This window comes from Pan troglodytes, chromosome 1, assembly GCF_028858775.2.
Source record: "Pan troglodytes isolate AG18354 chromosome 1, NHGRI_mPanTro3-v2.0_pri, whole genome shotgun sequence".
NCBI classification, from domain to species: Eukaryota; Metazoa; Chordata; class Mammalia; order Primates; family Hominidae; genus Pan; species Pan troglodytes.
In genome coordinates this window covers 159,906,801-159,928,774 of record NC_072398.2, presented here as the reverse complement: position 1 = coordinate 159,928,774, position 21,974 = coordinate 159,906,801, and the positions used below count along the sequence as shown (strand labels likewise).

The 21,974-nt window shown below is 37.5% G+C and overlaps 1 long non-coding RNA gene across 4 annotated transcripts in view; it reads left to right on the top strand.

The window, feature by feature from the left end:
- The window catches only part of LOC134809014 (uncharacterized), a 298,651-nt gene that overhangs the window by 753 nt on the left and 275,924 nt on the right, over nucleotides 1–21,974 (top strand). For all 4 annotated transcript variants that reach the window (XR_010153495.1, XR_010153496.1, XR_010153497.1 and 1 more), the window contains exon 2: nucleotides 9,674–9,714. This is a non-coding gene — a long non-coding RNA (uncharacterized LOC134809014). The remainder of the gene's footprint in view (nucleotides 1–9,673; nucleotides 9,715–21,974) is intronic.

The window sequence follows — 21,974 nt, the reverse complement described above, 5'->3', positions numbered from 1 at the left end:
CCCTTGCCTTCCCTTCAAAACCTAACATACATGTATGTTTAATTTTATGAGCTGTGTAAGCATAGTTGATTATGTACTCTTTTTTTGTTCATTATGCTTCTAAATTAATCCTAGGTAGTTGCATGTAGAAGTGTATAGGTGTAATTCTTTTATTTGCACTGATGTGTACTGATAGTTGCATGTAGAAGTGTATAGGTGTAATTCTTTTATTTGCACTGATGTGTACTGATACTATTCCGTTTTGTGGTTTTGTGACAGTTTATTCCTTCTGTTTCTCAGGCTTGGTATTACAAACAACACCAGTATGAGCATTCTTATGCATAGATTCTGGTATATAAATGCATTAATTTTTTTTAGAATACAGCATATACAGTCATGCCTCACTTAATGATAGGGATATGTTCTGAGAAATGCCACTTTCGGCAATTGTGCTGTTGTGTGAACATCATAGAATGTGCTTACACAGGCCTAGCAGGTATAGCCTACTACACACCTAGGCTCTATGGTATAGCCTATTGCTCCTAGACTACAAACCTGCATTTAGTACATCTTATTGTACTAAATACTGTAGGCAGTTGTAACGCAGTGGTATTTGTGTATCTAAATATAAAGGTACAGTAAAAATATGGTATTGTAATCTTATGGGACCACCTTTGTATATGTGGTTCATCATTGACTGAAATGTCTTTATGCAAGTATGATTATGTTTAGGAGAGAAATTGTTCAGCTACTCTCTAGTTATGATTGTTGCTTTAAAATCTGTATTATAACATTTTGGTCATCTAGGAGTTAGCAGGTGTTGATTATATTTTCCCTTGCAAGTTGGTCACATTTTTCCAGTTCTTTTATACTGTGTAATTGTGGATTTTATCTAGGACATTTTGAACATTATGTTGCATAGACTGAGTCCTGTTAAAAGCCTTTAGGGAATGTTGATTTTTTTTTGTTTTAGAAGGCAATCGATCCAATTTGGTTCAGGTCAAAAGTTCGGTCTCATCTTCTATGAGTACTGGTTCCATGTCAGCTGGGTTTTCAAAGGCTTTGCTATGTCCTATACCTACAATACTCAGGGATTATTTGGGGATGTTAGCAGTAGTTTAAATTGAAATTCAGTTTTGCTATGCTATTTTGTGTTTGTTCTGCACGTGTTCAGTTTAGGTGTGAACACAGAACTTGTATAGGTTCATACATAGAATTAGGGGATCCTCTTCTCTAGCTCTCTCCTCTTACATTCTTCTCCTTTTGTCTTGCAAGGTCCTCTCACCAGAAATATGAGGTTCCTCTTGGAGTTTTAGCAGCCTGGCATAGCAGCTGACTAGGGCAGATTCTGAGACAAAGCAGTGACAGAAAAGAGAGAGAAAAAATGTGGATTCCCTCTACACTCTTCAGACCACAAAGGCCTCCTTTTCTACTTCCTTTGTCCATAAAAACAGAGCTTCTGTTAGTATTGTAGATATCCAAGCCTAGGGCCTCACTCTTGGGCCAATGCCCAGAGAGAGAGAGAGAGAGAGAGAGAGAGAGAGAGAAATTAAAAAAAAGAAAGAAAAACCAGAAGAGGGGGAGCTAAGTATTCCCCCGACTAACTTTTGGCTCACAAAAGCCCCCTATCCCCATTCTGGCAAGACATACAGGTTTCTGTTGGTTTTTCATGTCACCACAGTTTCACTAGGTGTTGGGCCTTAGGTCAAAAGCTGTGAGAAAAGAGGAAAAGCAAACATACAGAACATTTCTCCAGGTTTTCATTCTCCACTCCAATTTACCTGTTTTTGTTTTTGTTTTTCCAGAGTCTTCAGGCAGTTGCTTTTGGTATTTTGTCTTGAGTTTCTCACTGTAATCAATAGGAAAGATAGGTTATTGTGGGCTTTCTATGTCTTGGTTGGTACTGCAAGTCAGGGGAATGCAAATTAAAACCATATGATACCATTATGCATTCATCAAACTGACTAAAATGAAAAATCAGAGAATACTAAGTGTTGGAAAGCATGTAGAGCAACTGTAATTCTCATACATTGCAAAAAGTAATTGATACATCTACTTTGGAAAATGTCGGAATATATTAAATCTGAACATTTTCGTACACTATGACCCTGAAATTCCATTTTTAGGTATATTACCAACAGGAATGCACATAATGTTCACTGAAGATGTATATAGTAATGTTCAGAGCTGTGCTATTCAAAATAGCCCAAACTGGAAGCTTCCCAATTGCTTATCAGTGGTAGCCTAGATAAATAAATTGTCATATGTTTACACAGTTGGAATGTGTAATAGAGTAGCAAGAACAACAAATTACACTCAGATTATTGAACAGTATTTATTTCACTCACAAATACAGTCTTGAATTGAAAAAAGCAAGACACAAAATGGCATATGCTATATGACTCCATTTACATGAAGTTCAAAAGCAGCCAAACTAATCTTGGATAGTGATCACCCTTGGGAGTAGAGAGGAGATAGTGACTTCATGGGGTCAATAGGAACAATAGATGACAAAGCTGGTAGATGACATGCAGTTAATGCAACAACAGTTAATCAACTGTACTAACTGTAATTAGCAAAATTTTTCTGGGAGAATTACGTGTCAAGAGAAAAATCCTCTATAGTAAGTCTAGGATAATGAACAAAATGCGTGAATACATCTGATAATGACCAGAAGAGGTTATTTGAGTTCAAGGACTTTAGCTGATTTTTCAAAGAGAAATATTCCTACAAAAGAAATTCATTTCAGCTATCCTAATTTGAAAGAAAAATTCTACCCATTCTCTTTATTCTTATTATATGCTCACCAAACAGCCCTCTGATAATTTGTCTTCTCTCCTGAGCACACTTAACCTACTGTGGTGAAATTCCCAGTGAATTTATCCACACAAGTTGTTCATCTGGATTAAGCTCTCTTTATAGATTGAGAAATTGGCACTCTGAAATGCATATCAGTTGTTTATGGGTCCTCTTAATATGTTGGTCCCCAGGAGATTAGCTCTGGTGGAAATGGTAAAGTTGAGTTTCTGAACCTACAAAGCTAAGAATCTGGCTCTAAATATTGCATTAGGGCTCACTCTGCTTGCAAGTAACAAAAATAAAAATAAAATGACTTAAACAACAAAAAGGGGGAGCATATTATAAAGAGAAGGTGGTGTTTGATGGAATGCCAGAGCAGGAATGCAGTTTCAGAAATATCCTAAAAGAAACTATCCTCTATTCAAGCAGCACCCTTTCTCTGTCTCTTTGCTGAATTTGTTCTGCATGTGCATTATTCTTTCCTCAGACTAGCTTTTCTGTTACCTAGTTCAGAAGACTGAAAAAAAAAAAAAAAGCAATACTGCCCTTAGACCTGGGCAACCAGGGCTCCTAGCCTGGTCCTGCACCTGGCCTTCCTTGAGGTGCCCTAATTCCCCTCGAGTGTCTTGGACCATTCAGCAGGATGGAGCCAAAATGTAGTACTATGTGGGTCCTGGACAGTGGAAGTCCTGAGATGTTCTATTGCTTTTGGTGGTGGGGACCAGCCAGGTCAGCAGGACCTGTTGGGTGGGACAGTCCTAAGCCTAAAGAAAATGTTATTGGCTTCTTTGTTTCTTCCCTTCAGGCCCTCCTGACCATATTGCCCTCTTACCATGCTCAGGGTCCACCAGTGCAGCAGGATCTCTGGTACTAGCACCTGTAGGGTGGCTTAGGGCCAGATGGCCCTGCCAGTTCCTGGAGAGCAACTTGGAGGGCCAAAGCTCCCACTGGCTGGGGCATTATTTCTTTCATGGCATTATTTCTTTCATCGCACAAGTTTGGGCCACCTTAATGATGCTTTTTCAGTGGTTTGAGGGTGATTTTCACTAATATCAGACACAGGATGAGTTCAGTGCTCTGGGCTACCACTGTCCCCCCATGCATCCTTGGTCTGGAGCTGACTGTGTGAGCCAGTATGTGGGCTCTTCCCTGACTGGTCAGACCAAGGAACCACCTCTAGTGGAGAGCACTTGAAAAAGGTATGTGTGTCTGCAGACATCCTTTATCCTGGGGTCTCCTGCCCTCACCCTGCTGCTGGCATTAGGGCAGTCACACCACCCCTCTGCAAGCTCCGTGTCACATATCAGACACTACTTATCATGGCAATGCTTGCCTCCTTTCAGGGCAATGCTTGCCTCCTTTCAGGGCTTTTGAGACTGTAGCAACACAAAGCCAATGGGCCATTTCAATCAATGTCTTTTTTACCTCTAATAAACATGGTGACATTCTCTTCTGGGTTGGTTGTAAGCCTTGATGAACAAGTGATGGACACTGGTTGCCCAAATGGGATGGCTCTTTTCATCTATCCAGGGCCTCTCATCTATCTTCACCACTGATAACTATATATGGAAAGCAGGGCTGCAGCCAACCTTAAAAGAGTCACATTCTAGGGATGCAGTGATTAAGGTCTAGACAATTCAAGAGAGGACATGGTTGAGAGATATGCTATTCTATGTTAATGCAGTAAGTTCTATAAATAAATGCTATTAATACATTCCAAACAATAAATTTAACATGACCACAGTATGAATAATTGTTTGCATTTTCCTGCATTCTCTGTGTGAGACCTGTGTTTGTGGTCATCATGAACAAATACACTAACACCATTTGAGTCATTAGTATCCAGTGTTCACAGGCAGTACAATGGATGTTGAAGCAATATGAGTAATGCTGTAATCAGCATTAAATAAATGGCATTATGGAACTGCAGAGGCAAAAAGATCTATACGGTTCCAATTATAATAGGACCTGAAGAGCCATTGCATTGTGAATGATAATAGTGTTACTACCTTTTCCTTGCAGTGGTAGATATGAAATTGAACAGGAATGGTTTCTTTAGTAATAATTAATACAAATAGGTGACTCCAAGAAACTAGAAAAAATTTTTATGTTCACCGATTGGACAATAAGTAGCTATGTTTCCTTACCTTGACTCTCTTCAGCTTTTCCTTACCTTGACTCTTTAACAGCAAATCACTCCATCTCACATGGGTCCATGACTTTTATAATTATTTTTGTAATCAGATGATTGCTATAGATAGATTCTCTCTCTCCTCGAACATTTCCTCAGGGCTTTTAATATCTACAGGCAACCCTGGACAGAAGATAGTGTTGCTAAAGTGTTCAAGTTTCTATCTCTCTTCCATTCAAGAAATTCCCACCTGGAGCCTCTTAGCCCCATCTTCAAATTTCCAGACTCTAGTTACTCTGGCTTGAGTCAGGTGTGCACCTCTATCCAATCAGCTATGTCAGTTTTTCAGGATCATGGTGTAATGTATAGACCTGACTGCTAGGAGGCACTCCTGTGGGACAAGGGGAGTAAAGGGTAGTGCCCAGAGAAAAGAAAAAGCAGTTGGTTCTTGTATTGGTTTTCTAGTGCCAAGTAACAAATTACCACAACCTTAGAAGCTTAAAGTAACATGTATTTGTTATCTCTCAGTTTCTGTGGATGAGAAGTCTGGGCAGAGCTTAATTGGATTATCTGCTTAGGGTCTCACTAGGCAGCAATCAAGGTGCCAAGTGGAGCTGCAATTTCATCTGAAGCTTTTAGGCATATTCAGGTTGTTAGTGGAATTTAGTTCCCTGCAACTTTACATCAGAGGTCCCTATTTTCTTGGGAGATGTTGGCCAGGGGGTTCTCTCAGCTTCTAGAGAGTGCCCTCAGGTCCTAATTACATGGCCATCTCAAAACGGAGTTTACTTCTCCAAAGCCAGCAGGAGAATTTCTCTCCAGTTGGCTGCTGCTGCTGCCACTACCATTACTACTATATACTACTACTATAACTATTACTGCTATAAAGTCTTGTATAATATAATGTAATCAGAGGAGAAATGGTTCCGTCCCCTTTGCCATATAACATAAACTAATCAAAGGAGTGCCATCTCATTGTATTCACAGGTCCTGCCCACACTCACAGAGAGGGTATAATACAGGGCATGTACACCAGGACACAGAAATCTTGGGAGCCATCTTGAAATTCTGCCAACCATGGCTTCTGAATAGGCAAATACTCCAAAGGCCACTACAGTTGTTGCTTTCTCAAATCATTGAGACATCCTTAAACTGATGGTCTATCTTTTTCTCTTTAACTTTATTTTAAGAATGGCATAGTTTATGGGATGTATGTGAGTATTCATGGACACTCAAGTCTCACATACCCCAAATATACATCTCTAAGAATATTTTGTCACACAGATTTCTTTCAAATTTAAAATAAATGTGCTGAAAGAAATGACAAGACATTATTAAACATTGTTTACTTAGTACGTGTTATAATTTGACATTCTTAGAAATTCACTACATTAAAAAATGTGAATACATGCGCGCACACACACACACACACAACAACAACAACAACTCTCCTACAACTTAAATGCTCTTTTCATTCTGTAGAAACCATTAATAGGAAATTTTTGCCAGTTGGTGTTTCAGAGTCCTTTATAAATTAATTATAGTATTTACCAGCCATGTGGGAGTGAGAAGTCTAATTAGGTCAAGGAGGCTGGCCCTGCTGGAGACTGAGGGCAAAAGCATATATACGGTGTCAGTCGCAAATCTACTGCAGCTCTTTCTTGAGCACATATGTTTAAATAAAAAACTGGAACAATTCAAATACTGCATACAAAGTTATGAGAAAAATCATATCACAATTAGAATAAAAGCAGGTTGAAGTTTGCCATCTATCTATAGCAAAAATAAAATGTTTTTACTGACGAAGGATTTCACACACCTGTGCCATGCCACAGCAGGTATGGCATGTTCAATGCTGACAACACACTCATTTATTTATTTGTCCATTCATTCATTGACTTACCCACTCAACAGGTACAGGACTAGATATTGCAGCTATAAAGAAGATTATGTCACAGTCTCTTTGTTTAAGGAGCGCACAGAGTGCCGGTGCATATGGATGTGTAAATAGTGAGAAAACTGTGTTGTAAGTATAGTATAGGTATAATCAGAGGATATTATGGGTGTTCCCAGGAAGAATGACTCCCTCAGTTCATGGGTGGGGAAGGGAAATGCATTAAGGATACTTCATCACAAGTAACAGAAACCAAAGCTGGTTAAACTTTATCCTTAAAGGACTGGGATAAGAGCGAGGCAAATAACACACACAGGGCATGACATTTAAGGAGGCAGTCTCAGGTGCTGAGCCTGGAGTTATCACTTGAGAATGAGCGCCTCCTTAAATGTTGAACCCTAGGCATCTGGCTCACCCTAGTCCCCATCCTGTTATTCCTTCAGTCTTACCTTCTTCAAAAACTCTCATCCCTCACAGTGAAAAACAGTTGAAAAACTGTTTACATCCTAGTGTAAATAACTAAAAACAGTTTAAAGTGTCCCTTTTTTTTTTTTTTTTTTTTTTGAGACAGAGTCTGGCTGGAGTGCAATGGCACGATCTCGGCTCACTGCAACCTCCACCTCTCCACTTCCTGGGGTCAAGCGATTCTTCTGCTTCAGCCTCCCGAGTAGCTGGGGTTATAGGCATGCACCGCTACTCCCAGCTAATTTTTGTATTTTTAGTAGAGATGGGGTTTCACCACGTTGGCCAAGCTTGTCTGGAACTCCTGATCTCAAGCGATGCACCCATCTTGGCTTCCCAAAGTGCTAGGATTACAGGCGTGAGCCACCGCACCCTGCCTAAAGTTTACATTCTTATAAAGGGATTTTCAGTTAAATCAAGTATTAAACCATGAATGAAAAACTCAAATGTTTACAGGGTTCAGGCAGTAACATAAATCAATGAAGCAGGCCTGTGTAAAACACTAGGGAATGAGGGAGAATGTGACGAGCTGTTCAAAGCCTTTCAAATTCAACCTAAACATAAATGTTGTCTTGACCAAATAAAAAGTTCTTTTGGATTATCAGGTCAGTAGGATAGTTGTTTGTGTACCCTGCCTGTTAAAGAAATTCATTTGCTATGTTAGAACTTTAGATTTCTGTAAGAAAATGGTTATGAGGACATAAGCCTAGATGGAAAACCCTTGGGATATTCTTTCTTCTCTTAAGGGTTCATTGTGAGGCCCTACTCAGCATTCTTTTGGATTTCTTTCCTGCGGGCTCCAAGATTTGGCATAGTTGTTTCCATTCTTTGCTGTCACTATTTGTTCTTTTGCTGTGATCTATGAGTCACAGAACATAGCTGAAGAGTTTTTCACAGTTAGAAACCAGAGAGAAATAGACAAAGTTTAGGAACAGGAAAGTTATAGCATCATTAGAACTCTTAAAAGTCTCTTGTCTGGACGGGAACAGTATGATAAACAAGAGCACTCGCAGTTTATATCTACTCAACGTGCTTTTCTATTGCCATCTCACAGTCCAGGTGCTTCTGGGGGCCTGTCAATCATGGTTCTTCCTTTACCCCCGAGCACAGTTTGAGATTCTTGTCTCAAGATGTTCAGTCAGAATGTCCAGTCTCCTGATGAGGGGAAGGAGTAAAGCAGCTAGCCCTGTGGACCATTAACTTCCTTTCCTATGGGGGCACCACTAGGAAAAAGAAAGGAAGGCAGGTAATCTGTTCTAATCTCCTTTCTGACTAGACACCCTAATAAATAGAATAATGATTTTAGACAGAAGGAGATCTTTCTACAGAAAGCCCTTAGCAGGATCTCCCTGGATAAGGATTACTTCTAGTAAATAAATCTGGAATCTATTGATTTATGGGGACATGGATGGCTTCTCTGGAGAATGTCTTGTAATGGCATGCCATTTTATAACATTCTGAGGTATAAAATGGAGATGTATTATAAATTACACGCCTCTACTCTGTAAGGTAATAATCAGCAAAACTACGTACAGAGACCTAGTCAATCACTCTGGGTCAGTGGATAGGAAGCATCTGGCAAAGCCACACAGAATGTCCCAGACTTTCTCTGCTCTGTCTTTGCCTCTTGATTGCCTGTACTCCTGAAATTATTAGGAAAGCTTGATGCTATTTCTGATTTTTGTGAGTCCTTTTCGAGCATCAAATTCTGTGTGTTAGCTCACCTAATCATGGTGATTGTCTGAAAACTGAATATATGAACCAGGCAAGGCCAATCAGAATATTCCCGAGGATTCATTTAGGATTATTGGGAAAGAGAAGTTTTTTCTTCATTAGAGTTGCTGATCTGGTATATGTGAATGTGAGACCCACCTATATATAGAGAGTTTACCCACAAAAGGAAGTCAAGTAGATACAATAAGAGCTGATAGATGGAGAGAATTAAAGAGAAAGAAGTGGGGCGAGGGAAAAAAGTGAACTCTGAATATAGCATTTGTATCCCTGAATATAGCTCTATCTGAGGCATGCTTATCTCTTGGACTTCCCAGTCACCTGAGTCATGTCAGCACACTTTCTTTTGGCTTAAGCTACATTGCACTGGGGTTCTGTCACCTGCAACTAAAAATTCTGATTAATATGATAGCTTGAATTCGGCATGAGCCAGACTGGGAGGACCTGGGAACTCAGGACCAGGCAAACCCACTAGGAAGGAGTAGTACTCAAAGAAAAATATCAGATGTGAAACAAGGAATACATATATCATAAAGCTATTTTGAACTTCCACTTGTGATTCAGACATAAACGTTAACAGAATTTTAAATAAAATTGCAACTATTATAACAATTTTAAGCACCTTATTTTATGTATTTATGAAAGAATGTTCTTCTGTCTTTTTATTCTTTTCCTAGTTTTGCCCTGTGTATGACCTCGTTTGGAGCCATGAAACCAGGTAACATAAAGTGTTTTGTAGCTTTGGCTTTGATTTAGGAAGCAAAACTTCTTCTTAGCAATTATCCTTTTATGTTGCAATTACCTATTTGTTTTTATGTATCTCCAATTCTTCGCAGAATAAAATAAATGTTATTCTCACTACCCAAGCACCTGGAACAAGGTTAATGCTCGATGTTTGTAGGATAAATGAAGAGAGGAATTTTATTTTTACCATTATTGAAACTATGCTTAAGCCTGACCAATGTGAAACTGTGCAGGCTTGATTCCTTCTTACTCTTTACCAAATGTGCATAATTATTTTACTTGGTATGCAACAAAATGTTTGATTGTGATGAATGCTATTATAGTTAAGGCGTGTTGCAAACATTTGCTGCAATAAACAAGGAATGACTATTCTAAATTGTTTCAAAGTCTAGAGTAGTGGATAAAATCATGAGTCTGGAACTAGATTTCTTGCACTGCTTTCTGCTAGCCTTGCGACTTTGGTCAAGGTGCTACCTTTCTTTTTCCTCACCTGTATAATAGTGATAACAATGCATTATATTGTTGTTGTCAGTATTAAATATGTACTATGTTTAAAACTCTTCTCATGAAGAGTATCTAGCATGTGATATGTGTAATGTGTTTACTGTGATTCTTCTTATTATTGTTATTCTCCAAAATTCAGTTTTATCAAAGTAAGATGGGGAAAATATTACATATATGTGTGTATTTCTAATGGATAATACATGTAAAATGCCTGACAATAAATACACAATTACCAATTTTCAGAAACAAAACAATAATATAGCCCATCTAATACTGAAGTATACACACACACACACACACACACACACACACACTCATAAACAGCATAATGTTGATGTTGACAGGTACAGGCATTGAAACCAGTTTGCTCGGGTCAAATCCAGACTCTATTGCATATTATTTGTGTAATGTTGGGCAGGTTACTTAGCTTCTTGGAGTCACCTCTAATAAAATGAGGACAGTGGTAACATGTATTCCATAATGTGGTCTTGAGAATTAATTGTGTCAATTTTTCTAAAGTAATAAAGGCAATGCCAGGAAAATATTAAGTAGTCAATAAGTGTTAGCTCTTATTATCACTTTGAGCTTCAGTCACATTCAGTGATGACAATGAGGACAACGGTATTTACCTTACCAGGCTGCTGTGTAGATAAAGTGTGATAGCGCCCATGAAAATGTCTAGTAAATATGGGCAGCTGAAGCAGGAGAATCGCTTGAACCTGGGAGACGGAGGTTGCAGTGAGTCGAGATCTTGTCACTGCCCTCCAGCCTGGGTGACAGAGTAAGACTCTGTCTCAAAAAAAAAAAAAAAAAGTCTAGTAAATAGTACTCAATAAATGCCAATTTTCTCCATTTTTTATTTTATTATTATTATTTTTATTTTTTAAGACAGAGTTTCGCTCTTTTTGACCAAGCTGGAGTGCAATGGCGTGATTTCGGCTTGCTGCAATCTCTGCCTCCCAGGTTCAAGTGATTCTCCTGCCTCAGCCTTCTGAGTAGTTGGGATTACAGGTGCGCACCACCACGCCCGTCTAATTTTTTGTATTTTTAGTAGAAATGGTTTCACCATGTTAGCCAGGCTGGTCTCGAACTCCTGACCTCAGGTAATCTGCCCGCCTTGGTCTCCCAAAGTGCTGGGATTACAGGTGTGAGCCACTGCACCCAGCCAAATATCAATTGCATTTCCATGTGTGAATATAGGACAGAGAAGATAGATTAGGTGGAATTTTATCAGTGACACATATTATACATTGTTATCAAGTAAATATTATCAGTCAGCGTATTAGCTGTTCTTTTCTTATAAAAGTAGACTGTGCCACAGATACCTTATTTTGTTAATTCTTTTGATTCTGGTCATAGATAAATGGTGATTTACTCTATTCAAAGAAGGATAGAAAAGTAGGCTTGCATTTTAGGTTTCTTGTGGCATACACTGGTGTGCAATCTGCTAGAACTGAAGGAGGATGTTATTAATCAAAAGATGCACAAGGAGAGAAAGGACTTCATTATGCTGTTTTGCTTCCACAACTTGCACCTGGAGCTTCTTAATGAATGTGCCCTTTGGAGACAGGTGGCACTCTGAAAAGTGTAAGCCTCTCTAAACCTCTTCTTGTCTCAAATTGACACGTCCTCATGACACTATGAATAATCAATCTAATTCTTAAATGATGTGAATGACTTTGGTTGGACTATAATTAGTTGAAGCAATTTTTTCTCCTGGTCATTAGAAGCACACATTGCTAGAACTAGGGAAAGAAAGAAAGTCAGGAAATGGCTGGGAAAAAAAGTCATGTATTCCTTGAAAAATACAAATTTATAGATGATATTGTGTACTGGGTGAACAAATCCAGTAGATGGCAGTTTAGTAACATACAATATCCTTCTATCATGGGGAATTCATGTTTAGCAGTCATCTTTTCTTAGAATATATATGAAAATATATATCTTAAATGTTATCTGTTTATTGCAATATTTTGTGGAAAAGTTATCATCTACCACCTCTGTGGGTGCTCTCTGCTGGCTAAGAGAAGCAAAGTTGTTATAAACTTGTCAAATAACAAACAATATAAGGTGTGTTGGAATTTTCCAGGATTTTTCCATCATATTTTATTACCTCCCATTCATTTGAAGCACATATAGATATCTATGATATTTGAAGAAATAAAGGATTTGGCAATGTTTTTTAAGAAAAATAGCACTATAACCAACAATTGATTCCTCTGAAAAGCTGGCTATAATTTTTAGCATTTCATGCATAATTTCTTTAATTGTTAGCTAAGATATTTAGTAAGCTAAGAGAATTATGGAAAGGGAGCAGAGTATATATAGATTATCAGAATGAGAAGGTAATATGTCTGAGAATTTTTGAATGTTAAAAGGAGAAAAAAAGAGCCCAACCTTCCCTGAGATATAAACTCAAAGATTGCATCACTTCTTACATGGGATTCAACAAAAAGTCCAGGCATTAGGAAAATTCTGATTCCAGAACAGAAAGCTAGCAGTACGTTCTAAGATAGAAGTAAACCATTACACACATTGCATTGGTTTAATTGAGCATACATTATATCCTTCAGTAAGAAATTTCTGCCATGGTGCACTATTTTCTTGGGCACCAGGGCCTGACAGCTTTCTCACACAAGTCAGCAGTTGAAAGTGATACAATTTTGACGTGAAATGTGCTTATACTTTGAAAGCAATTAAACAAGCCTTGTTTGCTTATAATTTTCTAATAAAATAAAAGACCTTATGTGGAAAGCAATTTTAAAAACACATCATAACATTTTAAGTATGTAGGTCTTGCAACATTTGTTCCAATTTTCTAGTGACAGACACAGAGTAATAAGATTTCCCTAACAGATGCTTAGTGCTGGGTACTCACATGTCACTCAAGCTGACAAGGTTTCAGAAAAAAACACTTTCTTCACCATGTTACCATTTTGAAAGATCAGCTATTGCATATAATTTAATTTTGTTTAATTGAAAGGTATAAAATTCACAAAATACAGTTTATAAAAGTTAATGTAATGAATAAATTGGGAATATACCTTAAACAACCCACTAGATCCTATCTACAAATTTAGTCTGTCTCAGACAAGACTTTAATCCTATATGCCTGAAGAAGAGCTTTAGCTCAGTTCACAATAAGATTATAGAATTTTAAAGCTGGAAAAATACATGTAGATAATCTACTTCTTTCAATGCCCAGTTTTAATGATTTACATTTTATATATACCTGAAAAATTGGACTTACACCTGAAAAATCGGACTTATACCTGAAAAATCTGAACTTAATTAATATACAGCAGGCACCATTAAAGTTACATAGATTATTTATTCAATCTTTCAACCAACATTTATCAAGCATCTTACATATACTGACTAGTATTTCCGAGGAACTGTATTATGGACTTTTAATGCAAGAATAAATAGTTCACTATCCTTGCCTCTGAGGAAGTGCTCAGAGTCTAGCTGGGAAGATAGACAAGTAAATTAATAACTATACTATAGTGTGATAAAGCCTAGACAGGTTTGTATACAGCCCTGTGGGAAAACAGATGAGGGTGCAACCTATGTCACCTGGGGGTTTTGGGAAGATAACAGGAAATCACATTCGAGCTGGGTCTTGGAGTTTGAGCAGGAATTCTCAGGGGGAAAAGTAGGGGTGAGGATTTAGTAAAGGAAATAGACATGAAGGCAGAAGAATATGTTCACAGAATGACATCTTTAAATACAAGGAATGGTGGGAAATGAGGTAGAGTGGCCCTGGAAAGGTAGTTCAGATGCACACGTATGTTTATTGCGGCATTATTCACAATAGCAAAGACTTGGAACCAACCCAAATGTCCAACAATGATAGACTGGATTAAGAAAATGTGGCACATATACACCATGGAATACTATGCAGCCATAAAAAATGATGAGTTCATATCCTTTGTAGGGACATGGATGAAATTGGAAACCATCATTCTCAGTAAACTATCGCAAGAACAAAAAACCAAACACCGCATATTCTCACTCATAGGTGGGAATTGAACAATGAGATCACATGGACACAGGAAGGGGAATATCACACTCTGGGGACTGTGGTGGGGAGGGGGGAGGGGGGAGGGATAGCATTGGGAGATATACCTAATGCTAGATGACGAGTTAGTGGGTGCAGCGCACCAGCATGGCACATGTGTACATATGTAACTAACCTGCACAATGTGCACATGTACCCTAAAACTTAAAGTATAATTAAAAAAAAAAAAAAGAAAGAAAAAAAAATAAAAAATAAAAAAAAAAAGAAAGGTAGTTCAGAGAAAGACTGCAAAAATCAGATGCTAGAGAGTTTGGCTAGAGAGTTAGGAAACAGGGAGCTACTAAAAAAAAATTGAAAATGAAGAAAAAGGATATGATCAGATTTATATTTTTAAAAACATTATCTCTGGCAATGGTGTGAAAGATGGGTTAGACAAAGTCAAGAATAGTCTGATTGAAATATGTTCAGGTCTATACTAGCACAGTGGAAGTGACAATGGACAAACGCACATATTAAGGTACACTTTAGAAATGGAAGTAACAGAATTTGGCGATCAGTTGCTTGGAAGAGGTGGGTGCTAAGGGAAAGGGAGAAGGTAAGAATGGCTTCAAGAGATCTAGTTGGTATGATTAGTTTTGAGGGTTTGGATAAGCATTTATTTAATCCTCTTCACAAGCTTTTGAAGATTCTAACAGGTGAGAAAAATGAATCTCTGAAAAGTTAAGTAATTTGCCAAGGTTACTGCGTTGGAGTGAATTGTGTGCCCCCAAAATTCATATGTTGAAACCCTAACTCTCAATGTAATGACATTTGGAGATGGGGCTTTTCAGAGGTAAATAGGTTTAGATAAGGTCATAAAGTACTCATGATGGCACTAGTACCCTTATAAGAAGAGACCAGAGAAGTAGCTCTGTGTGAGAACACAGCAAGAAGGCAGCTTCTGCAAGCCACAAAGAAGGCCCTCACCAGAAACTGAACGTGGTAGAACTCTGATCTTGGACTTCTTAGCCTCCAGAACTGAGAGAAATCAATGTCTGTTGTTTAAGTGACCCAACTTCTGGTATTTTGTTACAGCAGCCTGAGCAGTCTAGAATTACCATACAGTTAGTAATTTATGAAGGCCAGATTTGAGCACATTCTGTTTCATTAATTCCAGAATCCAAGCTCTTAACCTGTTTCTTTCTACACTCATGGAGTGGCCAGTATGCCATTTACTGGACTAGGAAATATGGGAGGAAAAAAACATGTTTTGGATATCAGATAATCAGTTCGTTTCTTAACATCTTGAGTTTTACATAAGTGGTAGGCAAAACACTGGAGACATTCAGAAGAGAATTGTAAATAATAGTTCTGACGCTCATAAAAGAAATGGAGTCAGAAAGTTCAGCAGTAGGAGATACCAGTAATGATCGAAGCCGTGGGAGTGGCTCACATGGCCCAGAGAAGAGATGTAGAGTGAGAATGGCAGAGGACTGTGTAGAAAGCTTTCAGTGGCAGTGGAACGAAAGGGGTCGCTGGAGGAGACTGAAAAGGTGCACTCAGATGACTTAAAGGAAAACTTCCTTTAGTTAAAGTACAACTTCCACGTAAGTCTGTGAAATGGAGACTGACTTTTTCTCCCTTGAACATGCATTGGGGAGAAGGTTGAAACTGCATATTCTTAATGGTTTACTATTACTTTAAGAGCCTTTTCTTCACTGGAAAGCTGTCACTCACAGCTTCTCTTTTTCTGAAGTTCACAATCTCTTCCCATTGGATTTCACCATATTCCATTCCACACAAATTTTGTAATTGTAGTAGGCCACAAGTCCACCTCCTTGATGATTCTACCACCCCACCTGAATTCCTAGACTATCCTTAAGCCAACTTCACTTCCAACATGTTTCCGTGTCAATCAGGGAACTGCTCCTTTTATGAAATAAGCCATAAAATTCTTATGACTGAACCTCATAGCTCTCTCTTTCTACCTTCCTCTAACTCAATCCATATTTAATGTAGTTCAAGTCAATTATTAAATACTTATTGTATGTTGTGTGCTAGGACTTAGAATACAGACTCACACAACAGACACATATATGCGCACACATAGTGTAAACATACCCTAGCACTGAAACATTGTTTCATCTCACAGAATAGGAAGGGAGCAGGTATGTAAAAACAATTTTGCAATCCTAGTGTGATAAGTAAAATAATACAGGTATATTATAGATGCAGTAGTATGATACAGTGGAAAGTTTGAACAGTTACACTTAAGTTGAAAATGGGAGAGATATCATTTATCTAGAAATGAATAACTAAACCCTAAAACATAGTGGCTTAAAATGGAAATGATTCCTTATTTCCCATAATTCTGTGGGTTGACTGGGCTCCACCTCCATTCATCTGGTGGTTGGGATGAACAGGAATGGCCAAGAAGATCTCACTCATATGTCTGAGGTATAGTTGCTATATGCAATCTCTCCTCTCTATGATTTTCTGTCTGCATGGTATCTCATACTCCAGGCAAGATAGCCTGAACTTCTTCGCAATATGGCAGTTGGGTTAGGCCGGAACTGGAATAGTGTCAGTTCTACAGCATTCTGTTTGTTTGCCCAGAATCAAGGGGTTTTTTGGTGGGAGTAATGGCATGACTGTATACGGGTGGAAGGAAATTTTGGCGGCCATTTTTTTTTCATACTAAGTACTACACGTGACTTTAATAAGAAAGATGCTTGAAGTGGGTCTTGAAAACTGAGAAGTTCATTAGTGAATAGAGGACAGGAAGTTTAGGAGAAGAAGAGGAGCCCTTTGAAAGAACAGCAGTAACATGAAGACAGAAAGCATCATATTTGGTCTGCCTGACAGGACATACAGAATGCCTGGAGGCATTTGGGAAAAGGAATTAGAAATGAGCTTGAGAGGCAGGCAAGATTATAAACAATCTTGTATGTTTTAAGAAGTAATGGCACTTTATCATCCAGGCTGCAGAATACCCAGAGGGGTTTCATTCAGGGGAATGACTGCTCTTCACTCTCATTGATTCTTCTGTACTTTGTCAGTTTCGTATGTTCTTGATCAATAAGACTTCTCTGGCTTCATTTCCTTATTCACTCCAGCTGACAATCCATGGTCATTCAGTTAAACCTCTCTCTCACTGACGCTCTTATTTCCCAACACTCTCACGACCTTCTTCTCATTCCATTATTCCTAATCCTCGATTCTAGAATAACCCAACCATCTGTTTGTTCTGATCCTGAAACCAGGCACTGAATACTCCTGGAGCAAATCACATAACCATATTGATTGTCTGTCTGCCTTATACATTTATGATTTCTGACATCTGTTGGACTCTTAATCTTTTTCTAGGAAATCTTTACAGATACTTACCTATTTCCTATGATGCTTTCTTTTTAAAATTTTTACAGCTTTTTATACTTTGTACTTAATGCTGCACTCTTTATTCTTCGCAGATTACCTTCCCTACTTCACAGAGGAAATAGTTGTTACAGTCAGGAAAATTTTCCTTTATAACTTCTTCCTGGAGTTCATCTATTCTTTTCATTCTGGATGATCCTCTTTCTTTCCTTCCAGATTCCTATCATTCTGGACTTATTCTACTTCTCCTGCAACTCTAAATTGATTTACAGTTCTTATCCATCCTTATTTTCTTTCCTCCTTCAACATAGTCATTCTTCCTTTTTTACCCCTTTACTCTTGCCTTTGACCTCAAACCTTCTCCCTCTTGCAAGTTCTTGCTTTAATAATGATCTACTTTTTTACTTGCTTTTCCATTCTCTTTCTACAACTTCCTCCTCAGCCATGCTTCTACCACAATCAATATTCTCTCATTGTACCCCCTGCTTATTGTTTATTTTATATTTATTCCTTGGTAACCTGAAGCTAAGCTTGTCTCGATTGAACACCAGGCAAAGTTTTTGACATATAGTATGAAAGTAATAAATATGTATTAATGATCAATTTCTAATTTCCAATATTATAATCTCTTTTAAGTTCTCATATTATAGTGAGAAGATGGGGAAAAGGTCCCAGTTTAAGGTCCTGTCTTTGGATCAGTGGGAGCTTGCTAAACCATAGTTGCAACTGGACATAATGGCTGAGATTCTGTATTCTATAGATCTTTTCCAAAATCAATCTTATTCCATTTGCATTTAGGTTTGTTGGAACCTGTACTGTAGCAGTTGGTAAATATATTGAATATTACCATTATCTCTCTCTCTTTCCATACATATATGTATGCGTGTGTGCACTCTGGAAATTGTATCATTATATAAAAATGATTATTATTCCTGGTTGAAGTGTGGTGCCCATTTAACACATGATAATCACAGATTTTTAGAGCAAAAAATCTTTCTCATATGCTAGACAGATTTACAAAGGCAGAAATCATGGTTTCCTGGCATATAGAAGGTAACAAATATGTTTTTGTGGAATGAATGGATGAATGTTCTTTATGTGTAACACAGGAAAAAATTTCTAGATGAGCATAGAACATATTTATGAAATTTTAAATCAAATATAATATCTATTGTTAGGGCTTAGAATGTTCAGACACTGTAAGTGACTATTGTACTACTGTTATTGAAAGAAGAAAACACTCATCAGTATAGCAATTCACAGAGCTTGTTTTTTCTTGTAAATTTCATTTGTTAAGAGCGTTGTTTTAGATGCAGTCTCTCTATGGAAACATGTATAAACTCATGAGGAGTTTGAACATAAAGTACGGCTATAAAACTAGGTACTTATTTTCCTTCAATGTATCTAACTTTTATCTTACAGACTGTGAGCTCATTTAATAGCATCAAGTGAAGGAGACTGGTATAGCATCCCCTCTGCTGCATACCTTTGGGACTTTCCTGTATAATGTTGATGCTCAGTCTCAGCCAACCTGACAATAAAATGATCCACTTATCCAACACAAGCAGGCAGAGGAGGAGATACTACATCTTTTCACGCTGCGTCCCACTCCCAGAGCCAGTCCAATGCTTCCTTTGGGCTGAGCACACACACACAGAAACCCCTTCATCAACAATTTTTCATGTTTTCTGTTAAATTGGGTTTACTCTTCTTACGTGAATTTTCCCCTAGATACTTTTACCAAATAACACAGAAAGTATTTGAGGTGAACTAAAACTGTTTAATAATAAACTTTGTGGTTATAAAACCCAAGGAAGACAAGACTACTGAGGCAGTTAGAAGAAATTGCTGAAGCCAAGAATAAAAAAAGATATATGTTAGTCTAAATCTTAAAATGAAACTTTTCAAAGAACCAATATTGTCTAATTGGAAACTTTTATACATTCCTTGGGAGTCTACTTCATAAAGTAATTATTTTAGCCACTAACACATTTTTTACCATTGTGTAAAGTTTTTACTTTCTTAATTCCTCTACTCTCTGGCACTTCTGTTTTTAAAAATAACACAGAAAGCAATTGTCTTTTGCATTAGATATCTTACTTTTAACTGAAACTCATGTAAACCCTATTAAAGTTGCTTACTTAGGTATTTTTATTTTTTACTGAAAATAAATGCTTTCTTTTGGGACCATGTTTTGTTGTCAAGGTGCAATTCTAGAATTACCAGGCAGATTTGAGAGCAATCCTAATTGAATTAAAAATTCTAACTATGTTTTGTTATTATAGATTATAGCTTAATTATTTGAAGGAAACCAAGGTGCCTGTTGTCCTAAGATATTCTATCAACTTTTAAAAATACCTAACTCTAACAATCTTCTGTTTTAACGCCTTCATTTTCTATAATTCTATTATTAAAATAAAAATATGTTGTTGACAGGCTTTTAACATATATATCAAAGACAATATGTAGAATTCTAACTAAAAAAAATAGGACCAGGGCAGAAAGATTTTGAGGGAAAATAGTGGCAGAAAGACTCAGAAAAGAATATTCAATGAAAAACTCTGCTTTGCTCTAGGTGGTATAAGGACTGGGCCTTTTGTCAGTTAACAGTCTTTCTGTACAATATTCAGAAAATCCAGCTGAGAAGATCTAAAACCAAAAGGGAATTTATTGCCTCTCATAACTGATACTCATAGCCTATATGCCAGTTATCAAGTTATTGCCTCTTGGCTCCAAATTCACCCTTCAATATATATTCTATGATAATAGACAATTCCTTTTAGTATTTCTCCTTTAAAGTGAGACCTATGTTAACCTTTCTCAGCAGAGGATGCTGATTTCAGGAAAAAGGTGTCAGGCTGCCTGCCATCCCTTAAGGCAGTAGTGTGGGTATAAGGACATCTGTTGAAGCTTTGCCTCAGTCATGTGCCAAGAACATAGGCCTTTGGCAACCTTGCAGAGTAGATCCTGCAATAACCTTCTTGCTTTGCCCTTGACATGGAAATTTGCATACGCATATCCTCTTGGCTCTGTTTCTTTAGAGAACTCGAATACAGCAATCAACAGATGTCACTATTGACCTCTGAAAATAAAGGAGGAAGAGGAGAAAGACAGTGTGGAGGTGGGATTGGACAAAGGCATGATCCTTGGAGGAAAGGTAGAGAAGGATCAACTTCTTATTTCACAATTTTGTCTTGGGCAGTTAGTATATTTACTAATTCTAGACTTTCAGTCTATTTCTCTCTCACTTTTGGGGTGTAGTAAGGTACAACATATTATATAACTTTCCACCACTCATCTACTGATTTGTTGGCCAGAACCAAGAGGACACTGGAGGACTTACCAACATTTATTCATGGGCTGGGATGAAACTTGATCCAAGGGCCCCTCAGAGGTGTATAATAATTATAGATGTTTATAAATAATTGAGTCAATGGCTTATTTGCTTGTTTATTTATTCACAGACTCATTCAATTATCCACTTAGCACCAGGTACAGCTAATCTGTGAAGTAAGGAAAAGAATTTCAAGATATGTAGTATATAGTTCCCGGCTCTCCAATAATTTATATACCTGTTACATAATAAAACAAATGAACTTATTTTTAATTCAGGGGTAATTAAAATCAAATTGATGAGAGAGGTTCAAATGATCGTTGCAACTCAGAAAATGGAGAAAGAACATTTGCTGAAATGAGGGAAGGCTACATAAAAGAGGTATAGTTGAGCTCTGAAAAATGGTTGGGATTTTGATATGAAGAGACAGAAGATGACTTCTAGTTAGAAACAGCAAAAGCAAAAGAACAGGGTTAAAAAATAATACAACCTTGTTTGAGATGCATGAATAAAGCAACATAGTTGGAATAAAATATTTAGGGAGGCAACTTGAAGGTGAGGTTGGAGTAACACATTGGGAAATAATCATGGTCAACCTTAAAGGCCAAACTAAGAACTTACATATTTTTTAAAGTGCAGAAAAGTGCATAAAAGATAAGTGTCCATTTCATAGATTATTACAAAGTTAATGCTCCTATGAAATCACTACCCAGATCACAAAATAAAACATTTCCAACATATCAGAAAGCCCATTCAGCCCTTTCAAAGAACATACCTTTTTTTCTCTCTCAAGGAAACTCCACTGACCTCTAACACCATAGACCAGGAGTGACTATTTTTTAATTCTATATACCTGTCATTACATAAAATATATTATTTTATGTCTAACTTCTTTCACCTAACAATGTTGATGAGACTCATACATGCTGTTGAATGTATCTGTGGCTCACTTATTTTCATTGTTTGATGATATTCTAGTATATAAATATACCACAATTTATCCAAGTGACTGTTATTTTGT